Source organism: Gopherus evgoodei, chromosome 9, assembly GCF_007399415.2.
Source record: "Gopherus evgoodei ecotype Sinaloan lineage chromosome 9, rGopEvg1_v1.p, whole genome shotgun sequence".
In the NCBI taxonomy this organism is placed as follows: domain Eukaryota; kingdom Metazoa; phylum Chordata; order Testudines; family Testudinidae; genus Gopherus; species Gopherus evgoodei.
Window position 1 is genome coordinate 90,585,805 of NC_044330.1, and position 22,529 is coordinate 90,608,333.

The 22,529-nt window shown below is 44.6% G+C and overlaps 1 protein-coding gene across 5 annotated transcripts in view; it reads left to right on the forward strand.

Annotated features, from left to right (window-relative positions):
* AMMECR1 (AMMECR nuclear protein 1) overlaps positions 1-22,529 on the forward strand; it is a 109,798-nt gene that overhangs the window by 42,879 nt on the left and 44,390 nt on the right. For 2 of the 5 annotated variants that reach the window (XR_004001957.1, XR_004001956.1), the window contains one exon: positions 170-251. The exons of the other annotated variants lie outside the window; for them this stretch is intronic. The gene's annotated coding sequence lies outside the window, so the exon portion shown is untranslated. Of the gene's footprint in view, positions 1-169; positions 252-22,529 lie in introns of those variants that run through there. 5 annotated transcript variants of the gene reach the window in all.

Here is a 22,529-nt window from a genome sequence, read left to right on the forward strand (position 1 = left end):
TCTCCCACTCTACTGACAGGAAACTAAACATGAGTGTATGAGCTATTTTTTTCATATTACAAACACTTGAATGATTGATCACAGTAAAAGGGGATTCAAGTTATCTAGTAAGTTTCATAGATGTATATTTGTGTTGAACTTTAGCATTTTGTTTTTGTTCATATTTAAGGTCAATATAGATTAACGTACAACTTCCATTACATCTCTTCAGTACTTGGACCAACCTTCACACTAACTCCACACAACCATTTTCAGGTATTATCCCCTATGACTTTATACATCTTTATTCTCTTTCACCACACCTTAGTCCCATGCTAGGTTCAGGGATCTGCTAGTCCACAACATAATTGATGAAACGATTAACATACAAAGGATAGCCATGGTAGCTGTGACTCTGACTTCAGAGTTGAAATGAGTTTCATTCAGAGTCAACTTTTGTTACTCCTGAGCAGTTTGAGCTTCATGAGGTTGATTTTTTCCTGCACAAAGTAGAGTGCATCATCTCTGCGTATTCTAGATCCTGCCAGTTCATGAAATGAAATCTGAGTTTTGAATGTAAGGATTATATTTGAATATAAGTGAATAAATGGGAGAGTACTACAGGTTACTTTGTCAAGCATAGTAAGGAATGCGATTTATATATAATGGGGCTCTTAAATTCGTGACGTAAGCAGTTCTGACAGTTTTTCCAAAATAGTCTTCCTAGGCAAGCTAATTTTGAGTTCAATAGAAATTTGTTTAGGTCACAGTATATACTGTAAACCAGCTTTTTCCTTTCATGTTAGTTATGTTAGTAGTCATGTAGTCTTTTAAATGTAAATATCTGTTGATGTTTTCTTCATAAATTGAAAGCAGTGTATTTTATATAATCTGATATTACATTCGTTCTTGCTTGTTCCTCCAAATTTGTTATTTTGTGTTCCCTACTCTTAATTATCTTCTAAAGTTAAACTATTTTGTGCATGTGAGATCTCTGTATGAGAGAGGGGCTGCCAGTTTTTGTTCAACATTTTAAATTAGTACTTACTGTCATTAAGTAGATGTAACAAAATGTATCATGTCCTATTAATGTCTTACTAAGAATTGCTACTCATGGTACAGAATGGTCAATACATCACTTAAACTATTGAAAGAAAATGAAGCCAGAGTGTAAACATATTTGAGGCAGCAGGGCTTGCTTTACAAGATGGAAGACATTAGAAACATCAGTGAACACCTCCAGAGAGCTTTTATTGGCAAAGTAGGATACCATTTGCTTCCTTACAAAAAAACAATCAATTGGGTCTCACCACTTACACTAAAGTGTGAAGTGAAGCAGTCAGATTAGCACAGTTTTTTTTTTTTAAATAAACCTAACATAACTATATTAAGTAATGGTAAGGTTGTGGCAGACAAGTTATTGTTCTGGGACTGCAAGTATGTCTGTCTAGGCACAGACTATGATCTGGCAATCAGGCAAGTCCATAGGTGCTATGTAATAACAGACATGCTGATCTGTGTGCAAGGCTGACTTTTCTGAGACTTGGCAATAATTCATGTTTCTAAAATCTTCTTTGAACCAAAATATTTTAGATATGAACTTAATAAATAGGACCACTTCAAGCCAAAAGTTTAGGCCTACCATATGTAGCTTGAATTCACTTTAATAATAAATTGGATTGTGATATAAAACAGAATAAATAATTTAGATTTAAATAAGGCAGAGAAACCTTAACTTATCCAGCTGAGCCTAGTTATTGCATGTAACTCAGTCTGTTCAATATGATTGTCTTATAACTATGGAATAGCATACATGCCACCATTTCCAAAAAATTACTCTGATTACATCATCATTTTATATATTTCCTCAGAAAGCAGAATTAAAGAATAGACTGTCTTTAATAAAAGTAAAATGACTTTTCTTAAGTATTGAATTAAATGTGTGTCTTTCAACAAAATTTCTAAAATAACGTAAGTGAAATCTTTTGGTGTGTGTCATTAGAGAGCAAACAATGCACTGGGTGTGGTATGTCAAATAATTGATTTGAGAGTCTTACACATTGTTTTTTGCAGCAGTTTTGCCTTAGTGGCAGCCAGTATTTGAATTAATACCTTGTTTGAATAAGGGGAAAAATGCTTTTTCATCTCTGAAGGAGCTGTAGCATTCCTTTCACTGGGAGCTAAGGGTTCTTGCACTTCTTGAGTGCCTTGAAGTTAGAGAGAATTGTGGATAGGTAAAGTTAACTGTGCTTTGTGAAGGCTTTCCTGTATCTCTTTTTAAAAAATATTTCATTTTAAATAAAGAAAAAGTAAAACATTTCCATAGAGAAACAGAAAACTGGTTTTAAAAATGAATTAAGAGCTCTTAATTTTAAAAAAGGGACTAAGATTGGTTTGTTCATCCTGAGGAAGCATGGCTAGACCCAAGTTCTAAACAGTGGATGAAAGTCTACTTCCTGCAAGAAATAAAAAAAAAAATTACAGATAAGAAGGATAACGTTTAAATTATTTTGAATTTTATTGGAAAAGGAAAGTATAAAACCTTAAGGTTTGAGAAAACAGATCACCATTCTATCATCCATACAGAGAACCAGAATACTTATGCATATAGGTATGTAAAGGCTAATTACTGATCTATGTGACAAATTTGGAGAGTTCAATATTTCAAGTGTCTGGAAAAGTGGATTTTTGCAATTGATATAAGTTACTGTAGAAGTGGCTTAGTTCAATGTGTGGCCCAACGAAGATTTCTACTTGTGTTTTCTCTTCAGTAAATATACACATCAGGACAGTCAAAACCATCTTTTTTCAGAGTAGCTCAGCATAACTGTTAATCTCTCATCTGGTGTGATTCTGTATAACAAAAGGCAATATCAATATTGGGGGGATTAAGAAGTTTTACTCTGACTTTAAGAATGATAGCTGAAATATAACATGTATGGAAAATAATTGGAACCATGTACGCTTATTATAGAATGCATGCTTACAAAAAAGGTTTGAAGTACTTAGTGCTGATTGATTCTTATTTGTGCTGAACAGTGGGTACTAGATGGTGTTGGGAGTTCTCCATTGAATGTGTGTTCACGGGTAACGTGGGACATCCAGTGATCACTCAGTCTTTCCAGATTAGTGTCCGGGAGGAGCTGTTGAGGTTGGGACTCCAGTCCTTTCCCATGATGTTTTCATGGCATTTCAAGTGCTTTCTACACAGTTTCCTTCCACCACACTAGGAAGCTGGTGCATACCTACTTTGTTCCAAGCCAGAATTCCAGTTGAGTTGGGACAAATCTTTTGGCCCTGTCATATATCCAACTGACTTCATTCATAACCTAAGATTTTGGAGGGATGGGGGAAGAGATGTTGAAACTGGAATTACTGGTTTCCAAGTTGTTGTTTTCCCCCCAGAGATGGCTAGAGCAGTAAACTTCATTACAATAACTATCTCCCTTCAGTTGCCAAACTGGATCACTGTTGGTAATCCATATTTTTCTCAAATAACTCACTTGAGTTTTGTGCCATTTAATTTCCTCAGGTCTTTTGGAATGGGAGTTGCTTTCAATGCAGAGTTTTCATGGCTTGTTGATTTATAAAGCACTGTGAATGTATTTGGTGTTGTACAATAGAACTGTACCAGAGAAGTTCCCCGTCCCATCATAGTCTAAGGGCACAGGCTAGAAAGTACAAGACATTACTGTACGTTGGCTTATGAATCTAGTGGCTTAAATGGAACTGGAGTCAAAGCAGCTGAGTGTAAAGGATTTTTTGAATGAGACAGGAGGGTTTGGTGTATGTTGGGACATTGGTTCAGTCTGGCTGTGACACTAGAGTGGCATGGAAGTTATTTGCTGCTTCTCTTGGGTATATTTATGCCTGTTTTTCAGCTTGTTCTCAGTTATTAAATACCTGTCTCTTTAGATATACAAGATGGGGGGTTTCCCCTCAGCTTAGATGCTAGGTGGAAAAAGAATGGATTGCACCAACTAAAAAGTGCTTATGTGCTGAATATGAGGATGGTCTCTTGGTTGTTGCAGTTTAATTTATATTTGGATTTTTGAGACAGACTGGGCTGGTGGAGATTCAGGAGCAGTGATTGTGTGCTGGGAGATCCAACTCAGTAATAAACTAAAAGGCTTGATTTACTTTAGTGGGGTGTTTTATTTGAACTATAAAGTTCTTCCATAACTTACCAGGAATGCAAGTGCAAGAGGATAAAGAAAGGACTCTGAAAATTCCGTGCAAGCTGTTAATAGTGTTAAATGTTGCTGCTTTGTATAGAAGTGACCATGGGATGGGATGGGATGGGATGGGATGGGAGCCTCTTAAATTTTTCTATCTGTAAGCACCTCCTCCATTTAGATTCTGCTTCTCCCTGGCACTTGAGGTTGTATGCAGAGGAAATGTCACAAACTGGGTGTGATGGACCAGGATCCAAAGGCCAGTGTTCTCACTGTTCAGTAGGACTTTGTAGCCTGTGAAACTGGCTGTGCTCCAGTCAGAATGAGATTTAAAATACACGTGCTCATAACTTTGCTAGATTTTATACTGTGCTAAACAGATATAAGCAGTTCTAAAAGCTATTCATGATGAGACTAGGAATGGCAAAACTACATCCACTTAAAAAGTTGGCTTCTTTTATAGAGCTGCACAGTGAGGTAGCCAAAGTGCTCTTGGAAGAGGAAATGGCATACCCAGCTGTTGGGGAGCTCAAGCAGCCCTCAAAATGTTAAACACTGATACAGTTCTTAAAGCGTGAATAAATTCAGAATGAGTAGTCGGAAAACTTAATTTCAACAGGCTTATGTCCCTGCCTTCCTTACCATATGAAGCATCAGCAGTTATTGTGAGCCTTTCATTGACTGGGAGTTCAGTTCAGATAGCCCCTGCTGAAATGTGAATGTGATCTCTGAAGTTGTTTGAGTCATGGACTCCTAAGTTTGTAAGTTTTAAAATTGGGCTACTTTTGTGGCAGAAATGTATACACGTTTTCAAACCTTTTCTAAATATTTTAAATTGAACCATTTTAGAATCAGTTACACTCAGAATGGTCACTTGTCAGTCAAGTTTGTTAAAGCACTCTTCTTCACCCTTAAACAATCTTCCTAAAGGGTGTGTTTGCTGACATTGACAAAAAATGTTTGGTGGCACTTACATATAGTGTTGACTATTAAAAAATCCTGTTGATCTATTTTATAAACAGCAGTTTAATGTCTTTGATACTTTTGAATCATAAATGACATCCACTGGTACAATTTAGAAAACGTGTAATATCTTGTTTCTAATTTCTCAGAAACACATCAGAATCTACTTTTACCTTGCAGTTTTCAACTTTTGAATGGTGGTTTTGTGTGTGAATGTTTTGTTTCATTCTGTTAAACTTCAAAATTTAGAAAAGGTATTTAAAAGTTAACTGTTTATGATCCAAGTGTAGTCTTTTAGGTATATTTATTAATTCCATGTGCACTGTGACTAGTTGTTTACATTCTAGCCTTTAAAGTGTTACATTGAGGGAAAAAATGGCTACACTCCAGCATTATAAAATACACTTTTTAAATTTGCTTTTCAACTAACCCAGGATGGGCTTTCCCAATCGTTTAAACTCAAGTCTATCCTATAGTGCTGGTATAGTCCTTTATTTTTACTACAATTTACTAATAGCAAAAGAGTCTGTGGTCCCATACTTAATCTGGCAGGTTGAGAGGTACTGGATATAAATAACTCCCACAAGAACTTCTGTAACGCTCTTTAACAATTGTCAGAGAACTTTGACAATCATGAGCACAACTAATTGCTCCAGGGAGCTTATCCATCTGTCATACACTGTAGTACCAGCTTCTCTGGGAAGGGCCTTTGTGAAAACAGTAATTGCTAAGGCCTTGGCTACACTGGTGTTTTACAGCTCTGCAACTTTCTCGCTCAGGGGTTTGAAAAAAAAAAAACAACAACACACCCCTGAGTGCTGCAAGATACAGCACTGTAAAGCGTCAGTGTAAAATGTGCCGCAGCGCTGGGAGCACGGCTCCCAGCGCTGCAAGCTACACCCGATGAGGTGGTTTACGTGCAGCACTGGGAGAGCTCTCTCCCAGCGCTGGCGCTGCGACCACACTCGCACTTTAAAGCGCTGCCGTGGCAGCGCTTTGAAGTTTCAAGTGTAGCCATAGCCTCACATATCCTGTAATTCAGTGTCTGAAACTAGATTTAAAACCAGGCTTTTCTTATCAGGGTGGAACTCAGACTTAATTCAAATGAACAATATTAAAGCTTTTTCTTACATTTTATTCATTTTTCGGTTGAGTAGAGAGATTTTGTTCTGGATCTGGTTTGATTTAATGGGAGGAGAAGAAAAAAGGCACTTCTATAAAGAGCATAACTTTTAATATGTACAATATTTAACTTGATGTACTTCTGTAATATTGCAGGGTGAAATAGACCCCAAGCCACTAATAATTTACAAGTCATTCCTCAATTCAAATACTAGTCTAATTGATATCTAAGTAGTGTTTGCAGTGTTCTGTAATTAAAAGCTAGATTAGAAACACATTGTACATGGAAAGATGCAAGTTATTTAAAGACAAAAAACCTTTTCTTAACAGCCAGCACTGTTAGAGTGAATGGTTTAAAATGTGAAGTATATTTTGTAGATATCCAAAATTAATTTAGAGTTATGATTTTTTCCCCTCAAATCATAGGCTTATTTTCAGTTCAACTAACAGCCAAAAAACAGAAGAAATGTGGTCTGACTGATTGGTTATTTTTCTGATTTAGCAACTTAATAAAGAGACAGGTAGTTTAAATTAGTTCATATCTGAGGATTTAGAGGTCTGAGTTTTTTGTTGTTTTTTTTTTTTAAGTTCACTATGTTAAGATTTTTTCAAATAGCTTCAACTCTTACAGGAGACAATAAAAAGTATCCTCCTGTTTCTAGAGCAGCATATTGCCGACATTTCACAGCAACCTGGATGATTTGATGCTGGTGCAAAAATCTAGTGAAAAAAAATACATTTCATCTTTACAAAACATAGGAGAAGGAGGGGACAGCCTTTTCATATGACAAGTATTTGGAAAGGATGTGACATTCTCAGTCTTCTAGAAGGTTGTGATTGCTATCTTAGACAATTTATTTGAACATGTTCTGTTAAAGAATTGGTGCTGTCAGTTATTCGTTCCCAGAAGTTCCTGCATAGTTTTCAAGCTCAGTAGACTTCCCTTTCTCCTCTGCACTGAGGATGCATTCTGCAGTTCAGCTCCCTTCTCCACAAAGAGGCTTTTTCCCCTTGACCTAGACTGCTTATCTTTTACTGCAAAGAGCAGAAGCTGTGCTTTGTCTGTGGCGGTCTCTGCTCTGCATGCTGCCTCATTAGTTAGGGCAACCCCTCTGTGTTCTGCTTTCTAATTACTGAAACAGTGACTTGTTTTCTCATCCCTAAACTCTTACCGGGCTTATGAAAGTTTACAAATATGTGAAAATACATTTTGAAAACATGTAGGTTACCAAGGACTGTTGCACAATTTCACAAAACCTGTTGTTGTAGGGATGAATTTCTGACATCCAGGGGGAGACCCTTTGGAGTTCTGCTTTTTAGCAAGTGGCTGAAACCTATTTGTTTAAAATACAGAGTTTCAGAGCAGGTGGAATTATGGAATGAGAGATAATGGATATTACATCTATATTTTAAATATCTTGGATCATCTGTAAATAGAATATTTATAGCTGCTTAACAAGTATCAAAATTTTAGTGCTCAAATTTAGTGCATTGATTTGAGAGAAGTTAACTAAGAGTTTCCTGAAGTATAACCTCCTGAGCTAGAAAATTTTAATTGTACATGTCACAATTTGTGTAGTAGTTGAAAGATAAGTTACTGTAAGAACTGACCAGACCTTCATAAATCACTTCATATTTTAGGGCTCAGTCATGCTCAATTGAAGTCAATGGCAAAAACTCCCATTAACTTCGAAGGGAGAAGAATCTGGCCTTTAATTTTTTTAATGGGAAGAACATATTCTATAAAATATTTTATTAGTATGCACAAGCTTTCCATTTCAGTCTCCTGGCCATGCATATTCTCCCTACACTTTTATGTTCTGTAGTAATCTTTACTCTGAGTAAGTGAATTTTCAAGTTCACTGGTATTCAGATGGGTTAAATATGTACTGTTTGAATACTTAAGTTATAAAATTGAGGCAATAAGACAATGTTGTCCAACCTAAGCTTTTGCCTGTGCTGCTTTTTAAAACTGCCTCTTATTTGCACATGAATATTTGTAGCTGCTACTAACAGATTTATTTGGGATATGAGGAACTGTAATTGACAGGATTGTAGTGGAAATTCACATTTGGCCGATCTGGTGAGGCTTAAACTCAACTTGATTGCATTTTTCTGTTTGGGTGTAATATAACTTTTGAACACCATAATTCCAAAATTTCAGAGAATGTGTTATGCATCAGTGAGCAGAAACATACTGATTTTTGTGACAGTTGGAAAACCAGGACGAGGAAATGGGGGTCACGAGGAGCCCCTGCTATCTAGCTAGCACCATCTACCACAGAGGTAGGTAAACTACACCCTATGGGCCATATTGGCCCGTGGGACCCTCCTGCCTGGCCCCTGAGCTCCTGGCCCAGGAGGCTAGCCCCTGGCCCCTCCCCCGCTGTTCTCCCTCCCCTGCAGCCTCAGCTCACTGCGCCACTGGTGCAATGCTCTGGGTGGCGGGGCTGCAAGCTCTTGCCAGGCAGCGCAGCTGCAGAGCCATGGCCTGACCCAGTGCTCTGTGCTGCCCGGTGGCATGGCTGGCTCCAGCCGGGTGGCGCAGCTGCCTGTCCTGGTGCTCTGGGCGGCGCAGCTGTAGCACCACCAGCCACCGGTGCTCCAGGCAGTGCAGTAAGGGGGCAGGGGGGGTGGGATAGTGGCCAGGGGAGTTCAGGGTAGTCATCAGGGGGTGGAGGGTTGGATAGGGGTTGGGGCAGTCAGAGGGTAGGGAACAGGGGAGCAGTCAGGAAGGAGGGGGGGTGTGGATGGGACAGTGAGGGGCAGTCAGGGACAGGGGTTCTGGGGCCGGTCAGGGAGAAGGGGTGGTTGGATGGGGCAGGGGTTCCAGAGGAGCAGTCAGGAATGAGAGGAGGGATTGGATGGGGCAGTAGAGGGCAGTCAGGGGCAGGGGGTCCGGGCGTTGTCAGGGGATGGGGGGGTTGGATGGGGCAGCAGTCCCAGGAGGGCCGTCAAGGGGCGAGAAGCAAGGGGGCTTGGATAGGGGTTGGGGCTGGGCCATGCTCGACTGTTTGGGGAGGCACAGCCTCCCCTAACTGACCTCCATACAATTTTGCTCACCCCTGATCTACCGCCTGTCCACTTCTAACTGTCAGATCAAAGATCAAGTTAATGCTAACCATTAACATAGGGAGCTTGGAGGAGTAGAAATGAAGGAATGCAAAGATGTGCTTGCCAACAGAGGCAACAAAGTGTGGGATTCCCTAGTTTAAATATACTATGCAGGTTTGTTGGCACAGGTACTAGCTAATCACAGCTTAATCTGTAATGAGTTTTGGCAAACATTGGCCTTGACTCCATGCATAGAAACAAAATTGATAAAGATTGATTGTCCTCACTGGTCTTAAGGAAATATGAAGTGGAGGCTCAGTTTGAGCCATAACACAGTAACTTTCACAGTGCATTAAAATATCCTTGACCATGTCTGAGACTCAGCAGGAGTGAACTGGGATAGAATCCCATGAGTTGAGGGCCAACTGTGCCTTGTCCTCAGTTTGTATCACATGTGGTATTCCAAAGGGATTGTTTGATCTTATCCCGTTCCATTTTTTGCATATACTTTGTAAGAAACCTGAGATGCCATGGACTCAAATTCAAACCAATCTGCCCACATGCAGATTTACATGTCCACTGCAAACACAGTGAACAGCCCTAGCATGTAAGAGATTAACATTGTATTCTTATCATGATAAGATAACGGCAGCCTAGATCTAAGGCTATGTTTACACAACACAGCTTTTAGCGACATGGATGCATTGCTACAGCCATGCTGCTAAAAGTCGTGCAGTGTCACTGCTGTTTGTCAGCAGGAGCTGATTAAAAACCTCCACCCCCAACTAGCGGTGTTTGCTCTCCTGCCCACAACGCACTGTTCACACTGGCACTTGTCATGGCAAAATTTGTGTCTGTCGTGGGGTGAGGGGTGTTAACACCTCTGAAAGACGGAAGTTGTGGTGTTCAATTGCTAGTGTAGACATAGCCTGAGTTATGGCTCTAAAATCTCACACATTAAAAGATGCAACTGAGTATTTCCCATATGTGCCACAGTTACTGCAGTGAAGCTGGAGTAAGACAGTTGTCCCTCATGAGAAATCCTGATTTTCATTTTGCTGTTTTCTTTCATATTGAAACCTAGTTAAGAAACATCAAATCAAGATGCTATTTTTATGTAAACAAACTGATATAAATTAAGACAGTTCCACTGACAATAGTAACTAATCTTTGTTTCAGATACTGTCACCTAATCTTTACAAATAATGAGTAATAAAATATGAAGAGTAACCAATTTTTCCTTCATGTTAACTTCCAAGAAGAATGTAGTTAAATTTGAAGCAGTTCCCATGACACTCATAGAAGAGGGACAAACTCTTCTAAAAGCAGTGAGAGGAAAGGAGAAATTTCCCTAAAAAGAGTGCTACAGTTCAGGGCATCTGCACCTTTATTTCCTCTCCATGGTCCCCTCCAAGGACACTCATTCTAGGTTCCAGGCTCCTCAGCAGTCACCTTTCTTTGGCAGAGACCTGCATCTCTCCCCCTCAAGAGGGTTTTTTCCCCCTAGGCGGCACACTTCCTTGCTTACTGTGTTATTCCCACCAAGCCAGACTGCCTAAGCATGCCAACTATCTGCACTTTGTTCATATCCTTTGAAGAGAAAGCAGTGTGATTGCCAGAAGTTAAGTTACCACAGTTTCTTATAAGCAAGGATGTTTATTCTTAAGGTGAAAGCATTATGGAGGCAGCATTAAAAATAATATATTATATGAAGGCTGATAAGTTTCAGAGGTCACCCATCAGTCGGAGTCTCAGTATGCCAAAACCCTTCCAATTCTTGCTAGGACAGAAGGTCCTATTGTCTGTTTGCTGGATCAGAAAGAAAGTCCTGAGTTTCTTTAAACTCGGGCTATTTATCCAAAAGTTTTCTCTGTGTCTGTTGGCCTCTGAAGAATCCAGTTGGAACCAGTATATGCAAGCCTCTCCAGGTGGTAGTACCTCTCCAGAGGTGTGGCAACCTGAGTGAATTTGCCTAATCGCACTACACTGTTAATTTCTGGAGGAGCTGTGGACATCCTCCCCTATGGAATTACATACAGTCCCTAGTCCACAATGATACACAAATTTAACAACAAGATCTCTCAAAGATATTGCACGAAATTGCCCCATCAGTCACAGAGTAATATACTTTTTTGTTATTACTCAAGGCAGAAGTAAATAACTACAGTGTGATAGATGTTCTCTCTTTAGCAAAATGTAAGTTGATGTCTCATCTGTGGTATGGTGTGGAATTCAGGTCTTGTAATGAAATCTGGAATTTTTTTTTATAATTAGATAAATATTCTGCCAAGCCCAACCATCAATTATCAAAACGATTAGTCTTAAATGAAAGCAGTTGCTAATCTACTAAATTGTTGAAATTTTCTTAAGGAAGAAATGTATTAAGTGTAAAGTAATGTGAATGGTCATGAAAGGATCTAGAGTGATTATTATAAAAAAAGGCTAACTCACAAATTCAGCAAGGCTGTCAGAGAGCTTCCTCCACATTAATTCCATATGCAGACATATAAATGTGTCTCTTATGCAGAAGAGCCTGAAAGTGGAGGTTTACAACTCTAATTGAAGCCATTATACCATATAATCTACTTAGTTTAATCAAATACATTTGTTAAATATGCAATTTGAAGCATAACCATGACATTTCATGAATTGAATATCCACTAAATACTATTTAACTATTCATCTTTGTTTTTGTTACCTTCTTCCCTTTCTTGCCTTCACTTTTTGCTCTGCAGAGCCTAGATAATAAGCCATAATTATTATTTTGTGGTATGTGGTGAAGAAAATACCCAAACTCCCAAAACAGGTGTGGATGCAATTTAATTCTAACACTAGCAGAACCTTTATAAGCTGAAAAAATATAATATTGTGAAAAATGTTAACTCAGTCCTCCTAGCTATAAACCAACTTTCAATTGTTTTGTATTTCAGATTGGTACTTTCTGAATTTTACCTGGCCCACCCACTTCTGTATCATCACATTTAATTAATACTAATTCATTGCACTCTACTAATGGCTGTTGGGCTTTCAGAAAGTTGAAGCCATATGCAATGGTTGTAACCTTGCAGAAAGCTTTTCTGTAACAGTAACATCTAGTGGCAAAAAGACATTTTACATTCAAGAAACATAGGTAACCAACTCCAAAGTGTGTGTAGAAGAGTGAACTCACCACTGGCACACCCTCTCGTGGCTGGGCATGTAGTCAAGGTTCTTCTTCGAGTGATTGCTCATATCCATTCCAGTTAGGTGTACGCGCCGCGCGTGCACATTCGTCGGAAAACTTTTACCCTAGCAACTCAGTGGGCCGGCAGGTCGCCCCCTAGAGTGGCGCCACCATGGCGCTCCATATATACTCCTGCCGGCCCACCCGCTCCTCAGTTCCTTCTTACCGCCCGTGTCGGTCGTTGGAACAGTGGAGCGCGGCTTAGCTGACCTCCACTTCCCTAGCTACTCGTTTTCTCGTATATAATTATGCAGTTATAACACTTTTATATATATATTTGTATGGTTATACGTGTTTTCTTTGCTAACATGGTTAGTTTAGTTAGCGGGGTTCAGGAAGTAGCCCCTTCCATGAGCCCAGTGCCGGAGCCATGCATGGCTCACCGGGTTTTAAAAGGGGCCCGGCTTGCCAGAAGCCGCGGCCGAAGAGAGATCTACATGACTCCTGTTTGAAGTGCCTCAGGGAATCACACTTGACAGATAAGTGCCCCTTTTGCAAGACTTTTAAGCCGAGAACAAAAGGTGCGGGACTTTCACTTACCCCTTCACCTTGGGCGCCGAGCGATGTTCAAGCGGCGGGCAGAAGCGCCTCCTCGGCACCGGACCCCGCCGGTACCACCAAGGCCTTTCGGCACCGACCGTCGCCGGCACCGATGTCGACTCGGCACCGCTCCCTTCTTCCGAGGTCGAGAGAGTCTACGATTCCTGCTGGTGCCTGGCGGCTCCCCGGCACGCGCCGTGGTTGAGCCCCCTGCTCCCGCTGCTTCCGTGCCACCTGCATTGCAGCCAGAGAGCTCGCCTAAGTTGCGTTATCCGGCACCGTCACCTGCAGAGGCACCGATGACTTCGGCTCCGTCGATTCCAGTCCCCCAGGACCATGGAATCCGGTGCCTGGCAGCTCCCCGGCTCGCGCCGTGGTAGAGCTTACTGCTCCTGCTGCTTCTGTGCCAGCTGCACCACAGCTAGTCAGCTCGTCTAAGATGGCTCGCCCGGCACCGACGACGTCGGCACCGTCGATCCCGGTCCCACGAGGGCCGTAGAATCCGGTGCCTGACGGCTCCCCGGCACGCGCCGTGGTTGAGCGTATTGCTCCTGCTGCTTCCGTGCCAGCGGCACCGCAGCCAGAGAGCTCGTCTAAGTCGGATCGCCCGGCGCCGACACCTGCTACGGCACCGATGACGTCGTCACCGTTGATCCCGGTCCCACAAGGGCCGTAGAATCCGGTGCCTGACGGCTCCCCGGCACGTGCCGTGGTTGAGCGTATTGCTCCTGCTGCTTCCGTGCCAGCGGCACCGCAGCCAGAGGGCTCGTCTACGTCGGATCGCCCGGCACCGACACCTGCTGCTGCGGCACCGATGTCGTCGGCACCGTCGATCCCGGTCCCACAAGGGCCGTAGAATCCGGTGCCTGACGGCTCCCCGGCACGCGCCGTGGTTGAGCGTATTGCTCCTGCTGCTCCGTGCCAGCGGCACCGCAGCCAGAGGCCTCGTCTACGTCGGATCACCCGGCACCGACACCTGCTGCGGCACCGATGGCGTCGGCACCGTCGATCCCGGTCCCACAAGGGCCGTAGAATCCGGTGCCTGACGGCTCCCCGGCACGCGCCGTGGTTGAGCGTATTGCTCCTGCTGCTTCCGTGCCAACGGCACCGCAGCCAGAGAGCTCGTCTACGTCGGATCGCCCGGCACCGACATCTGCTGCGGCACCGATGACGTCGGCACCGTCGATCCCGGTCCCGCAAGGGCCGTAGAATCCGGTGCCTGACGGCTCCCCGGCACGCGCCGTGGTTGAGCTCCTGCTCCGGCTGCTTCCATGCCAACCGAAGCCTCTGAGGCACCGACAACATCGGCACCGTCGATTCCAGTCCCACAAGGGCTATCGAATCCGGTGCCCGACGGCTCCCCGGCACGCGCCGTGGTTGAGCGTATTACTCCCGCTGCTTCAGTGCTGACGGCACCGCAGCCAGACAGCTTATCTAGCTCGGTTCGCCCGGCACCGGCACCTACCGAAGCTCTGATGACCTCGGTACCGTGGATCCCGGCCCCACGAGGGCCGTCGAATCCGGTGCCTGACAGCTCCCCAGTACGCTCTGTGGTTGAGCCTGCTGTTCCCTGCACGCCGGAGATGTTACCAACGGCGAGGGCTCTCAGTGCCATGACAGAGTCAGTGCTGCCTGACCCGGGCACCGCCGGTACGGGTAATACAGTCTCTTCAAGGGACTGTCCCCTGTCAGTACAGCAGAGCGGCACCGTTCATGATCACGGTCCCGCAGACACTCCAAGTCCTGTCGGCACGCCGGACACCACTGGCAGTCCCGGTGCTGTTTTCCTCGGTACTGGTCACACTCGCTGCACCGGTCGGTATCCCGTTCGCCGACCCGCTATCGGCACCGTTCCGACATCTGGCACCGGGGCAGGTACCTTGACTCCTGTAGCTCTTCTCCGAGCCTCGAGATCTCGGTCGACCTCCCGACACCGTTCTGGTTGCGGGTCTGGATCTCGTTCCAGGTACCGATACGCCTCCCGATGCCGGTCCCCGGTGCCGAGTTGGGCAAGGTCCGAGTGAGTCAGAGACTCGGCCCGTGCCTTCTTTCGTACCTCCATGGCCGTCCGGACACGCATCCGTGTCATCCCATATGCGCAGATTTTATGCTCAGGACCACGATCCTGATATGATGGCCAGCGGGCGCCAGCCCCGAAGCAGAAAGAGCCTTGGCGAATGCAAGGTGTACTCTGCAGGGGCCCTGCACCTCTGGGTAGCAAAGCAACAAGCCTTGCTTAGCTGCGATAATTATAGCACCTGGGTGGAGGAGTTTCTCCCTCGAACCTCCCACCTGGAGTTCGCTGCCGTCTTGGAGGACGGGGGAAAGAATTTACCCTTTGTTGGTAAAGGCATCTTCGCGGCAGAGACAGCCCCAGACTGCGAAGCCTGCTGGACAATAGGGTCCTAATGCGTCTCAGCATGTATACGCCAGCGACCAAACGCAGGCCTTTATGGCCCCAGCCGCCATACTCTGTGCCTAGCCAGAGGCAGAACTCTGGAGAACGGCAAGGCCAAGGTGGTCGCAGACAAAAGTCAGGCCCCCTAAAAAGCCAAAGTCAAGGTCCCTCGCAATTACCACTGGGACAAAAGACGGACCTTCCAAGGTTCGCCGGAGGGCGGTGTACCAGTCGCAGGACGGGATCCTGATCCCGCTTTCTCCTGGCATGGCCCCAGTTACTTTCAGATCGCTGGGTCCTGCGCACGATGGAGCATAGGTACCACCTTTAAATTGCTCCAGCCCTGTCCCCCTTCAGCGGACGAAAGGGGCTAGGGGTTTTACTCCCGTTATGCCCTAGTCCCCCACTCGAACACAGGTCTCAGACCTCCCTGGTCCTGCATGGACTCAACCGGTTTGGGATAAGGTTGAAGTTCTGCATGGTATCCCTGGGAACCATTATTCCATCCTTGCCTCCTGGGGGCTACTATGCCGCCCTGGATAGGAAGGACGCGTACTTTCGCAATGCCATCTTCCCTCTGCACGGGAGAGGCCTCCGCTTTATAGCCAGCGGTGAATACTCCCGGTTTACGGCCATAGTCGCCGCCTACCGTAGCTATGTCGGATATGCGTTTTTCCGTATTGGGACGATTCGCTTATCCGAGGAGACTCTGAGACACAAACCACTCAGCCCGTGGGCATCGTCACGGTCTTATTCACAGCTCAAGGCCTGATGATTACTATAGAGCAATCCACTCTGGTTCCCACGCAGAGGTTGGGCTTCCTAGGGGCGATCTTGGTCTCCTACCTAGCCGGAGCCTGCTTATCACAACTGCGGTTTTAGGCGATGGCAACAATCATCTGAGGTCTGAAGGCTTTCCCAACGACCTCAGCTCGTTCTTGTCTCAGTCTCCTGGGTCCATGGTTGCCTGCAAGTTTGTAACCAAACACGCCAAGCTCCGCCTCCGTCCTCTCCAAGTCCGGCCCACCTCGGCGTACCGCTTGGACAGGGAGCCAGTGGTCATGGTAGTCACCGTTCCCTCGAACGCCTTAGGCTCCCTAGAGTGGTGGCTAACTCTCTCCTTGGTGTGGACAGGGATGCGGTTTCATCCGCCCCAGCCCTCACTGCCCCTGACGGCGGACGCATCATCTCTCTGCTCGAGTGCTCATGGTCACCTCCGAGCTTAAGGCCTTCGGTCTTCTAGGGAGCTGGCATTCCTCATTAATGCCCCAAAAATGAGAGTAGTCCGCCTGGCATGCCAGGGGTTCCAGCGGCAGCTGCGAGGCCATTGTATCTCGGTGTTTACAGCCAACACAATGGCCAGGTGCTTCATAAGTATTCAGGGGGGACATAGTCCTTCCCCCTTTTTTGTCAGGAGGCCATCCATTTCCGGGTCTTTTGCATGGCCCACTCGATGGAGCTGGCGACGTCCTTTCTCCCAGGCGTTCGGAACGTCTTAACTCTTTGACTCAGCAGGTTTTTCCTGTCTTACGAGTGATCACTCTGCCCCATGTGAGGCGTCCCGCTTTCCGGAAGTGGAGATGGTTCCTCACACAGACCTGTTCGCTCACCGCGAGAGCAGGAAATGCCAGGTGTTCTGCTCCTTCCAAGGTCTCTCCTCGGAATCGATCTTGGACGCATTCCTGATGCCGTGGAACGGCCAACTGCATTATGCCTTCCCACTGTTCCCACTGGTTCGTTACGTCCTGCTCAAACTCCGCAGGGGCAGAGCGTGCATCATCATGATCACTCCAGAGTGGTCCAGGCAGCACTGACATACCACGTTGCTCGGCCTGTCAGCCCAGACCTCATCACTCAGGGCAATGACAGGCTTCGTCACTCGGACCTGCAGCCTCTTCGCCTCACGGTGGCTCCTGCGTACCTGAGTCGGGGTGACAGGCAGCCTTCCACCTGGTCAACGTACCAAGCCAGGTGGAAGCGTTTCCTTTACAGCTGCAGTACGCTCGATCTTGCTCCTGCTGAGGTCTCGATCCCCTCTATTTGGCCTGCCTCTGGCCTTCAGCGGCAGGATCTGGCGGTATCATCGCTGAGGATACTCTCAGCAGCCATCCCTCCCTTCCAGCAGGCTAAGATGGACGTTCAGTGTCCCACGCTCTATGGGTTCGAGGTCCCTCAAGGGCTTGGAGCGCTTGCACCCTCGGGTGCGCCGCCCAGCCCCGCCCTGGGACCTCAACCTAGTCTTGGCCAGACGGGTCTCTGAGATCAGAGCTCTTACGAAGGTTCCACGAAGACAAGGTGCAGTTATGACCGCACCCGGCTTTCCTCCCTAAAGTGTTTTGGCCTTTTATGTTACCCACAGCTCAACGCAATGGGCATAACCGTTGCACTCCTTGGACATCTGTGGAGTGCTCGCATTATATTGTGCTGACAGAATCATTGCCTAAGGCGCCCCAGCTCTGCCCCGGTAGCGGGCCAAAGGGAGGGCTTGCTTGTTTTCCTCTCAGAGGATCTCATCTTGGGTGATGGCGGACATCCCCACTTGTTATGATTTGGCTCATAGTTCCCCAAGCCACATCACCGTGCATTCTACCAGGGCTCAGGCTTCATCTGCCGCCTTGCTGGCTCGTGTTTCTACCCACGAGACCTGTCGCGAAGCTCCATTGGTCCTCGGTCCTTACCTTTGCTTCGCAGTATGCCCTGGTTCAGCAGTCAAGAGAGGCTGTAGCCTCTGGCTCGGCAGTTTTATTCTGCCACATTTCACTCCGACCCCACCGCCTTTGTAAGGCTTGGGATTCACCTAACTGGAATGGATATGAGCAATCACTCGAAGAAGAAAAGACGGTTACTCACCTTTGTAACTGTTGTTCTTCGAGATGTGTTGCTCATATCCATTCCGCACCCGCCCTCCTTCCCCACTGTCGGAGTAGCCGGCAAGAAGGAACTGAGGAGCGGGTGGGCCGGCAGGAGTATATATGGAGCGCCATGGTGGCGCCACTCTAGGGGGCGACCTGCCGGCCCACTGAGTTGCTAGGGTAAAAGTTTTCCGACGAATGTGCACGCGCGGCGCGTACACCTAACTGGAATGGATATGAGCAACACATCTCGAAGAACAACAGTTACAAAGGTGAGTAACCGTCTTCTCTGCTCCTCTAACATGCCCTGCTGGCAGCTGTTCCAGCATTGTAGTGGTCTCTCTTCTCATGATTCAGCTCTCCAGCCAGGTCACTGTTAATCCCACCCCTTCCAGGGTAAATAAAGTCCAATAAACTAAATTCAGATAATCACCCCAAACCATGCTCACTGTTCTGCAGTCTCTTCATCCCTTCCCTGGCTCTGCAGTGTTGTCCTTTCACTCTTGTGCAGAGTAACAGCTCCCAGAGTGTCTGTCTTGTATCAGTGTTTGTATAACATCTTTTCAAGTGGACCAGTAGAGGAACCCAGGCCCTGCCTCTTCTCTGGCTTCCAGTCCAGGAACCCTGTGGCAAGTAGCTAAGGGGTCTGCTCACTTGAACTCTTGCCAAAAGCATTTCCCTGGATTTAGTGTACATCTGCTACTTCAAGGCTGGTCTTCTGCACTCTAATAACTACAGAAGGCCCATAAAGTTCTTCCCATCTTGGCTTGCAGGGTCTTTCTCACCTGGGTTTTCCTCCATTTATGCTCACCACCCAGCTCCTTCCACAGCTGGGCCTTATCTTCGTTTGGGTCAGGCCTTCAGGTGCTTTGATTGAGCTCTCCATCTCCAGTTAACCTTTTTAGTTCTACTGTGGGGTATATAGCCAGTCACAGAGAGGCTTCCTTGGGGCATTAACCTACTTCTGCTGAAGTCCAAGATAAAACTACTACTGAATTTAGTGAGAACAGAATTGCACCATATATTAAAATTTTGGTTTCACTTATGTTTCAGGCAGCATGAGTTGGTATTACTTTGCTCCCACATCCAGCCTAATTGAATTGGCCTCTTTAGCACTGACCCCCTCCCACCCCACCCCACACTTGGGTAAGGGAACTCCCATCTTTTCATGTGCTGTATATTTATACCTGCTTATTGTATTTTCCACTCTATGCATCTTATGAAGTGGGTTATATCTCACAAAAGCTTATGCCCAAATAAATGTGTTAGTCTCTAAAGTGCCACAAGGACTCCTCGTTGTTTTTGCCCCCTTTGAGCACAGCCAGTAAGATCAATGTTTGGCGCATGGTCTTTCCCCTTGCACATGAAAGCCTAAATTCTAAAACTCTGTAAATGATACCAACAAACCCTATAATCTTCTCTGTATGTTTTAAATTGTAGGATGATGGTGAATTTATAAAAGAACCAATATTCTCCGCTTTTTGAATTATCAAGCAAATTATGATTAATGTACAATTTAGAGTGCATATATCATTGTTTTAACTGAAAAAAATATATTTGTTAGTACTACAATGCATAATAGCTCTTATTAGAGGGCCAGTATTGTACATACTCATTTTTAGAAGTGGATTTCACAATGTAATTTGTATGCTACTGAAGACACAAATTTAAGTTTGTGATTGCTTTAATTCAGAAAAGATGTGCTGCTTAGATTCCAACACATCCTTACTAAGTAATTCTTCAGTGGCGTAAGTGGTTAGCAAGGCACCTTTTGTTGCTTTCATAGATTAACTAAACTACAAGCATTGCAAATTGCAGGTGGAAGAGAGAAACCCATAGAAATAGATCAATGTAACAGTTGTATCTAAGATTGTTTTAAAATTGGTGGAGAGGACTGCTGTAAAATGTGTTCTACAGACATTCTTTTATTTTGATTTTTTTCAGTTCCTCTCCTTTGGTGTAGGGCCATTGGTGTCAAACTCAGTCAGTGAAGAACACCCGATTATACTTATTTGCTTGATTGTCAAACCAGGCCTACAAAGTTGGGAACTTACTTGTCCACTAGATCTACAGCAGAATTTGTATAGTGACAAACATTGCAGTGGGGCTGATTAAATATTTAGTTAGAAACGGTGGTGGTCCCATTTCACAGCCTCTTTTTTTTATATGTACAGTTACTCATTTTGCATGCTTAGTTTCTGGTAGCTGCACACTCCTTTGACCAGTTCCCAGCCAATGGGAACTGTGGGGGGTGGTGCCTATGGGCGAGAGCAGCATGCTCGGAGCCTCCTGTCCCCTCCACACTCCCGCCTACTAGCGCTGCAACGCGGTGTCAGGACAGGCAGGGAGCCTGCCTTAGCCAGCCTCCCTCTCCCCGGCTGATCAGGAGCCATGTGAGCTCCAACTCCGAGCTCCAACCTCCTGCCCCAGCCCTCAGCCCCTGCCAAACTTGGAGCCCCTTCCTCCACCCTAAACCCCTCATCGCCAGCCCCACCCCAGAGCTTGCACCCCCAGCTGGAGCCCCTGTCGCAGCCCAGTGAAAGTGAGTGAAGGTAGGGGAGAGTGATCCACCGAGGGAGGGGGAATGTAGTGGGTTGGGCCTCAGGGAAAGGGCAGGGCCTCAGAGAAGGGGTGGGGCTAGGTTGTTAATTTTTGTGCGATTACAAAGTTGGCAACCCTAATATAGCCAACAAAAGCCATATTGTAAATTTTTAAGAGGGGGGTCAGTTTTGGGGATGGAGGCCTGGATTTGGATATGCCCACTGGGCTTTCAGCATCCCTTTCACACCAACATCATCCTCACACCATGGATGTTTTCATCTCATCCAGAGATAGAGAATTTACTTTGCTAACTTTATATAACTTGATTAAAAAGATGAATGAACAATTAGATGCAATATTTAAAGTTACTGAACTTGAAGAAATTGTGATCACTTGCAAAGATGCCATAAGGACTTTTAAATATTAAAGAATTCCTGTCTTCTGGATTTTTGATTACTTATTTTTTATCTTCTTAATTAAAATTTAATTTAGTCTTTCAAATCTAACTGGACTTTTTGCTTTTTTAAAGAATTCTGTTTGAGAGAACATTAAAGATATGTAGTATATTTAACATTAAGTAAACATTTAAGGTATATTTAACTGGGGACTAATAGGTCATTCACTCCTAGTTGTTTAAGATTAATATACATTCTTTCTCTTTCAAAGGTAAATGTTACAACAAGCCATTTTGAAACGCATAAGAAAAATAGAGCAATATGTAAAAGAGCTTGTCTCCTCTTGATAAATCTGAAGAGAGGGATATGGATTTTTAAGGGAACTATGTTATGTTACTCCCATTTGGAATAATTATTAATTAATTATATAAAATATAATACTATAAATTATTAATTCCAATAGAAAATGAACAATTTATCCTTTCCAAATTGCTGGGGACTATCACTTCCATCATATTTGTTGCAAAAATTTTAAATAGGATACAAAGCTGCTTGCATTAATAGTTTTTTCATATTGTCAAGTTCATTAATCTGCTTGACTAGAAACCAAGAATATGACATTTAAGATGAGGTGGCTGAATTCAAACTACCAGAAGAAGGAGGAAATGGGTTTCTATGCAAGTGATTGAGATTTGGAGGAAACATTCTGGCATGCTCCTAATTTAAGAAATTTTGAGAAATTGTTTAAAAAAGCAAAAATGCCAGATTGATGTTTTGTCTCCATCACCTGACACTAGAAGTTAACATTGCCTGCTACACTGCACTAATTCAGGAAGGTTTAGCACTAACAGCATGATCTCTGAACCAAATTGCAACAAGAATATTCTAAAAAATTACCACTGTGCCTGCCAGTTAACGACACAACATTCAGGAAACACAAGTATTGTTCTTTCCCTGTCTGCCTCACAACTGCAAGGGAGGGTTCAGGAAGTGAAACGTCATTCACAGCTATTTTGTTTCCTGGAAATTTTGCAGTCTGCCCAAAAAGTAAGACAATGTAAACAAATTATTTTCCTTGCATTCAAGTGATTTGATGATACATCTGAATAACTCTTTGCAGTTCATATTTATGTTGGCAAATTTCTACTGGCAATAAATCAAGATTGTGAGAGAATTGTCAAATGTCAGATTGGTAGATGCATAGATTTCAAGGCCGGAACATATGGTGATCTCGTTTCCCCTCCTGTACAACACAGGCCATATTGATTTCTCAAAGTATTTTCTTTT